The sequence below is a fragment of the Arachis stenosperma genome, chromosome 5 (assembly GCF_014773155.1).
Source record: "Arachis stenosperma cultivar V10309 chromosome 5, arast.V10309.gnm1.PFL2, whole genome shotgun sequence".
NCBI classification, from domain to species: Eukaryota; Viridiplantae; Streptophyta; class Magnoliopsida; order Fabales; family Fabaceae; genus Arachis; species Arachis stenosperma.
The window spans coordinates 78,100,561-78,109,256 of record NC_080381.1 but is presented as its reverse complement, the minus strand read 5'-3'; positions in this window follow the sequence as shown (position 1 = coordinate 78,109,256).

Sequence of the window (8,696 nt, the reverse complement as noted above, 5' to 3'; positions counted from 1 at the left end):
GAATAGTAGAAGAGAATAATTTAAAATAATACACAATGCCATACGGGCTTTTTCACAAACATAAAGCATGCATATTAAATAAGGTATGAAAAGTATTAAATTGAACATGCAAGCACCCTTTAAAAAAATGATATATAATTGTCAAATAATCCACAAAATATAGAAAAAATAATGACCCAAATAAAATTCCAACACCAATGAAAATAATGCAATGAATGAAAGTATGCAATTAAGTAAAAGAAAATGAAAGATAAGAAGAATGAGAAGGGAAAGAAGGGAAGAAGAAGTAAGTAAGAAAGGAGGGAGGAAAAACTAGGATTGGGGAAGAAAAGATAAAATATTTTGGCATATTAGGTTAAGGTATGCGACGCTGGCGACGCGGTCGCGTGGGTGACGCGGCCGCGTGGTGCGCAATAAGGTCAGGCGACACGGACGCGTGGGTCACGCGATCGCGTCACTTGATTTGTGCTAGTGGCGCGAGTGCAGCCTCGCATTCGCACAACTCTCTGTTTGAATTGCATTTTGCTAAAAATCTGGGTGACGCAGTCGCGTGGGTGACGCGATCGTGTGGATGGCCATATTTGAAAGACGACGCGGCCGCGTGGGGCACGCGTTCGCGTGGGAGGGCTTGGACTTCTAGTACGAGTCCAGCCCAATTCCAGCACAACTTTCGGCCGTGCACCTTTATGACGTCGATTTTCATGGCACACGGCCGCGTGGGTGACGCGATCGCGTGGGAGGCCAATGTTCCACATGACGCGGTCGCGTGAGCGACGCGGTCGCGTGAGCGACGCAGTCGCGTGGGGTCAAATTATGCTAATGGCGTGCCTCCAGCCATGCTCTCGCATGACTTTCTGTTCGTTTTCTTTTCTTCCCATGGCACTGGTGACGCGGACGCGTCATCGATGCTGCCGCGTCGCGTGCGTGTTTTCCTTCTTTTTTTTTATGCAATTATGCAGTATGCATATGCAGTGTTAATGTAGAGGCTATGAAAACTTCCAGGTTCAATGAAAATAAAATAAAATAAAATAAAAAATAAACAACACGAAATAAAAGTGAAAAAGAAAGATCATACCATGGTGGGTTGTCTCCCACCTAGAACTTTTAGTTAAAGTCCTTAAGTTGGACATTTGGTGAGCTTCCTGTTATGGCGGCTTGTGCTTGAACTCATCCAGAAATCTCCACCAATGTTTGGAGTTCCAGTAGCCTCCGGGGTCCCAAACAAGGCGCAGAAAGCCTTCAAGCAAGTTAAAGCAAGTGACAAGGCCCCAAGATTGTTGATTTCTAGATTGAATTCCGGGGTCCCAAATCTTGCTTTTGCACCCGTCTTCTTGTTGAGCAATATTGTTCCATCCAGGTGGAAAACAGTCTGAATTCTCACTGAAGCAGCCAGACAACTTCCTAGACCCATTCAATTGAGCTCTACACCAACCTTTGCATTGAAATGTTGAGCACACAACCATGTTGAACCTTGCAGGATAAATCTTATCACTAACCATCTTCTTCTTACTCTTAATGCCACAGAGAGCTCTAAGTTGACCATCCGTCTCCAGTAGCCCATATTCAAGTGGAATTAGAAAGCTAAGGGATATGAATTTTACCCACTTCAATGTTGTGAAGGATGACGGCAACTTAGGGGGAGGTGTTTCTAATGAACGTGCAAGCTCCACTCCCTTGTGCTCTTCTTCGACATCTTCCACCTCTTTGTAATCTTTAATATCAACCTCTTCCTTTTGGTGAATGTCTTCCAATTTAATCTCTTTTTCATTATTCACCAAGGGCATGGGATGTTGTGGTTCATCTTCTTTAAACTCCATATCAAGTTTAATGGAAGAGAATTCAAATGTAGATAAGAATTCATCAATAATTGAATCCATCTCTTGATCGTCTCCTTCAAAGTCTTCAACTATGATATGCTTTGGAAGTTGTACACCCTCCTCAACATCAGCTTCAAACGTCCTTGAAGGATGCTCTATAACTTGACTTTCCCATGGAGGTTTAGCATCTCCTAAGTCTTCAACCACTGCCTCCTCTTCTTCTTCAATAATTCTGGCTTCCTCCACTTGTTCCAATATCAAATCGTGCTGCTCACTATCCACCGAAGTGCCCAATTTCTCCTTCTTGCTACATTCTTCAGTAGATTTCCCACATGAAACCATGGGGATTCTTTGAATGTCCGAACGTCGGAAAGGTAATCGATTTCTTTCTTGTTGTCTTCCTTTACTAGTTCTTCAACCGCGCTGTTAACTTCAAGGGTCTCTACTACCTTCACCTTTAGTGCCTCCTCTAGCTCCTTATGAAGTATGGATTCGCGAAGATGATCCTTTCTCTCTTGTTCTATGTCAATAGTATCAGTGGGATCATGTTGCTCTTGGATTGATGGATGTTGGTGCTCTTCCATAGATGGTGGTGATGGGATGGGTGGATCATTATGTGGTTGAGATGGAAGTGCATTGGAGCTTGAAGGGTTGAATATTGGGTGTAGAGGGTTGGCCCAAGCAGGATAAAAGTGCTTGAAGAGTAGAGGTGAGACTCGTGATAGAGGCAAGTTTGCTTTCCATAGAGGTTTGGGGTGGATAGGAGGGTTCATTTGTTGGGAGAAAAGGTTCATAACACGGAAGTGGTTCCTTTTGATAAGGATATGGAGATGGTGTATATTGAGGTGGTGGTTCTGGGTATAGTTCATATGGTGGTTGGTGTGGTGAATGAGAATTGGGGTCATATGGAGGTGAATGGTGGAAAGGGGCTTGTGAGTGTGGTGGTTCAAAGTTATATTGTGAGGATGGTCTCTGAGCATACGGTGGGGCTTGTTGGTATCTACTAGGCGGTCCACCACATCTATCAGCTTGGTATGTATTGTAGGATGGTCTTTGTCTGTGATATCTTGGAAGGTGTTGTTGCCTAAAGGGTTGATCAGATCCTTTTGGCTCTGTCCATCTTTGATTTCTTTGACCTTGATGCATATTCCTGTTATAGCTTCCATTCCTTGCAACAAAATTAGAACTAAACTCAAAGCGAGAGGGGTGAGAATTCATAGTAGTTATCAGAAATAAGGGGGAAAAAGGAGAAACAAATAAACAAGTAAAAGAAAATTTTTTTTTTGAAAAATATTTACAATAACCAATAATAAGGCACACGTTTGCAATTCCCCAGCAACGGCGCCATTTTTGACGTTAGGATTTTTTGCTAGTAAAGAATTTTATAAGAATAGTCGCGTTGTAGATATAAATTCTAAACCAACAGAAATCCCTTCGTGCAAACGTTTTGATTGTCACAAGTAACAAAGCCCTTTAAAATTGATAACCGAGTGTTTAAACCTCGGGTCGTCTTCTCAAGGAATTGCAGGGAGGTATGTTCTTATTATTGGTTATGTGTTTGTAAATTAGGGGTTTTAAGAATGAAGAACAATTATGATGAACGACAAGTAAAATAAATAATTGACTGTAAAATAAACTCTTGGCAAGGTATGAGAACTGGAAGTCCTATCCTAGTTTTCCTTATCAATTGTGATGAGAATTGGATTTTTCTCCCACTTTGTTAACCTCTAACTATGAAGGTAAGTCAAGTGAATGCATTAATTCGAATCCTCAAGTTCTAGTCTTTCCTTAGCAAAAGTTAGAGTTATTGGATCTCGAATCAATTCTTGAAGAATTCTAATTTTCGATCAACAATGAGTTTGATGACTCAATAGTCTCCAATGACTCAACCAAAGCCAAAAAGGAAAAATTCAAATTATTTATATCATAAATAAAAGAGAGTAATCATAAACTGAAATACCTCAAATAACATTAATTCAAAAAGTAATCTGTAACATAGAAGAATTCATGAATTAAACTGAGAAAATAAATAAAAAGAACATTGAACCTGTGATTGAGAGTCACTCCTAAAACTAAGAGAAGTCCTAAATCCTAATCCTAAGAGAGAGGAGAGAACCTCTCTCTCTAAAAACTACATCTAAAACTAAAATTATGAATTATGAGAGCCTCCTTGAGTCGCTGCAAGTTCCCTGACTTTAATCTGTGTTTCTGGGCCGAAAACTAGGTTGAAATACGGCCCAGAATCTCTGCTAGCGACTTTTGTAATTCTGCAGATCACGCACGTCACGCAATCGCGTCATCCATGCGGACGAGTCATTCGCGTTTTTCCCTGCCACGCGTTTGCGTCGTCCACGCTTCCGCGTCACTTGTGCTTTTCCAATCTGTGCGGTCGCGTGAGCCATGCGACCGCGTCACTGCGGATTCCTTTCTTCTGCGCAGTCGCGTCGCTGACGTGTACGCGTCACTTCTCGCTGGTCATCTCCTTAATTTCTTGTGTTCCTTCTATTTTTGCAAGCTTCCTTCCCAATCTCTCACTCATTCATGCCCTATAAAGCCTGAAACACTTAACACACAGACCAAGGCATCGAATGGTAATAAGAGAGAATTAAGATTAGCTAAATTAAGACCAAAAAAGCATTTTTTCAATCATGTAATAATTTTAGGAAGAAAATATAAATGCATGCTAATTATATGAATAAGTGGGTAAAGACTATGATAAAACCATACAATTAAACACATTGTAAACCATAAAATAGTGGTTTATCAGCCAACTGCCGGTAGTCATGAAGGAGTGTTATTCTTACCACCGACATGCATGCAGTAAGGACACAAATGGAAACCATATCTAGGACTTGTTCCGAGGTAATGTCGGGCTGCAGGGTGTAAACCGACACATGAGCTCACGGCCTGCATAGGACAGACATGCATCATACTTGCTTGTGCATTTTCTCTATTATGATTGTTGTATGAATGTAGGCTTTCTTTGTTTGTATTCCATCCTCTGTGTTTGTGTTTTATTTTCTTGTATTCTTCTGTTTGTATTCTATTTTCTATTTTATCTATTTTTTCTATTTATCTGTATCTTCTATTTACTGCTTTTCTGTATTCTGCTATTAGTCTGCTAAACAACACAGAATTAATGACAGTAACTAATAACCCTGACCCTACTAAGAACTCCCCAGTTCTTACCCCTTCTCTCTTCCTTCTCCCTTCAGATGGAAGCATGAGTACCCTTTCGTAGTTCGCTGATGATGTTACACCTGACTTGAGTTTTGGAGACCTAGAACGTATTTTTCCTCGCTTTAGTAGTTTAAAGGGATTAAGTGAGTGTAGAGTCTAGGCTACCCTGGGTGCCAGCTTAGGGACTTCTTGAACAAGTCAGGGTTTGGGATGTTGTATGTATATATATGTATATAATTACTATCTAGCTATACCTAGGGGTGTTTTAACTAAGGATCTTTACTCTAATAAAGGCTGGATAACCGAATGTTACTAATTGTTTGAGATGTATAAGTGTAGTTGTTATAACTGTTGTATCTGTTATTATTTGTGAGTTGATTTGTGAATGATTACGAACGTCAGACAAATGTTATCGAAAAAAAGTACCTCACAAAACAACTACGCTTTTAATAGCGAATCAGGCTCATATGATAAATAATAGATAATAATTAGGAAGACAAATTGGTAGCGCTCAGTTTTCGGTATGATCTATACATATTGAAAATTGGGTCGTTACATATCTCATCCTTCTTGGAGATATTACCAAACCTAAGGCATTGTGAACAAGATTTAAAAAAGAGAGAAGCATCTTTAAAAAGAGTTGGCCACCAAAATCCACAGTCTAGAATCTTTCGAGCCGTTCTTTGAGGTCCATAATGACCACCTCCCTCAGAGGAGTGGCAAGCCTCCAAGATAGGCTGGAATTCAGTTTGTGGGATGCACCTCTGAATTACTTGAGCCGCACCACATCTCCAAAGGTATGGGTCATCCCAAATATAATATTTGGATTCACTTTTAAGCTTATCCTTTTGATGCTTGGAGAAATTGGGAGGAAAGGTGCGAGCCACCAAGTAATTGGCAATAGATGCATACCAAGGGATTACTTCGGATATTGCTTTCAAGCCCTCAATGGAAAATTCATCATTGATGGGAGTGGGATCGCCTTTTGTGTGCTCAAGGCGACTCAAGTTATCCGCCACTAGATTTTGCAAACCACTCCTATCTTTTATTTCTAGATCAAATTCTTGTAAAAGCAAAACCCATCTAATCAACCTTGGTTTAGACTCTTTCTTAGCCAACAAATATTTCAATGCCGCATGATCCGAGTACACTACCACCTTAGAACCAAGTAGATAAGCTTGGAATTCATCCAAAGCAAAGACAATAGCCAACAATTCCTTCTTAGTGGTAGTGTAATTGGATTAGGCTCCATCTAAAGTTTTAGAGGCATAGGCAATGACATAAGCAATTTTAACTTCGTGTTGTGCTAGCGCGGCTCCCACCGCATAGTTTGATGCATCACACATTATCTCGAATCGCCGACTCCAATTCGGCCCGCTTACAATGGGAGCTTGGGTCAATGCAACTTTGAGCTGGTCAAAGTCCTCCATGCATTCTTCACTTAGATCAAATTCAACATCCTTTTGTAATAATCGAGAGAGAGGTAGTGCCACCTTACTAAAGTCCTTAATAAATCGCCGGTAAAAACCTGCATGACCAAGGAACGAACGGACTTCCCTCACAGAGGAGGGGTAAGGCACACTAGAAATAACATTGATCTTTGCCGGATCCACAGAAATACCATTATTAGAGACAATGTGTCCTAAAAAAATACCTTGTCTAACCATAAAATGATATTTCTCAAAATTTAGAACAAGATTTGATTTATTACACCTTTCTAATACTTTTGCAAGGTTGTACAAGCAATGATCAAAAGTGTCCCCATAGACACTAAAATCGTCCATGAACACCTCCATGCAATGCTCTAGAAGATCCGCCAATATACTCATCATACACCTTTGCAAAGTAGCCGGTGCGTTGCACAAGCCAAATGACATTCTCTTGTAGGCATAAGTTCCAAAGGGGCATGTAAATGTAGTTTTTTCTTGATCTTCTAAAGCAATGTGGATTTGGAAATACCCCAAATAGCCATATAGGAAACAGTAATGAGACTTACCGGATAATCGATCAAGCATTTGATCGATGAACGGCAATGGAAAGTGATCCTTCCTAGTGGCCGTGTTCAAATGCCGATAGTCAATACACACCCTCCATGAGTTTTGCACCCTTGTATTTATGAGCTCTCCACTCTCATTCTTGATTGTAGTAACATCAGATTTCTTTGGGACGACTTGTATGGGGCTCACCCATTCACTATCCGAAATGGGGTAAATGATGTCTGCCTCCAATAACCGGGTTACCTCCTTCTTCACAACCTCTAAAATGGTAGGATTCAAATGCCTTTGAGGTTGCCAAATGGGCCTAGCTCCTTCTTCTAAGAAAATACGGTGCTCGCATACTTGAGGGTTTATGCCTATTAGATCTACCAAGCTCCACCCTATAGCCTTTTTGTTCTTCCTCAAAATATGAAGAATCTTCTCCTCTTGTTGAGGAGTGAGCTTCCTTGCAACAATTACCAAGAACTTTTGAGCTTCATCAAGATAGGCATATTTTAGGTGGGACGGTAGTGGCTCCAACTCTACACTTGGTTCATGACTTGGCATTTGAACTTCCGGTAAGACCGGAGTAGGTAAGGTGTTCTCTTCACATTCGTGGCGGCTCCCCACACTTGGACCTTCAATCATACTCTTCTCATTAAGATTAGCATTATGTACTTCGGCCACAACATTGTCAATCAAGTCACACCGGAATATGGAGTGATCCTCCGATGGGTGCCTCATGGCTTCATCAAGACTAAAGCTAACAACTCTTCCGTCAATCTTAAAAGAATGAGTACCCGAATAGACATCCAATTTGAACTTAGAGGTCCTCAAAACTGGCCTCCCAAACAATATAGATGATGTCCTTTCAGATTCACTAGGCGGCATCTCAAGGATATGAAAATCAATTGGAAATACCAACCCCTTTATGTTTACCAACACATCTTTCGTAATACCCGTCACAGTTATTATACTCTTATCCGCCAAGACAAACCTAGCCGCTGACCGTTTCAACGGTGGGAGCTTCAATATATGATAAACGGAAAGAGGCATAATACTAATGCATGCACCAAGATCACACATACAATCAATGAATTGAACACCATCTATGGTACAAGTGACTAAGCAAGGACCCGGATCACTACACTTTTTCGGTAATGCTCCCATCAAAGCCGAAATAAAGCTTTTCAATGGAATAGTTTCTAACTCATGAATTCTATCCTTGTTCATGCATAAGTCTTTAAGAAACTTGGCATATTTAGGTACTTGATGGATAGCATCAAAGAGAGGGATAGTTACCGCAACTTTCTTGAACATCTCCACCATTTTGGGGTCAAGCTCTACACGCTTCTTGGCCTCCTCGCCAATGTAGGGAATAGAATTGGTTGAGCGACATCCTCCAAGACCTTCTCATCTTTAGAGACTTCACTACTTGGTTGAATGACTTCATCTTCAACTACCTCATGTTCCTCATCCTCCTCTTCAATTTCTTCTATCTCAAACTCATCCTCATCTTGAGTGACTATTATTGGGCTTGGTTCCTTTGGACTCCTCTCTTGCAATTTAGTTCCAGACCTTAAGGTAATGACATTGATGCCACCCTTGGGGTTGGGTAGAGGTTGAGAGGGTATCGCACTAGAACTTGAGGCTTGAGGAGTGGAGGTAGAAGATGGTTCCATGCTGGCTAAAAAAACTTGGAGAGTAGAAGTAAGACCAGTAA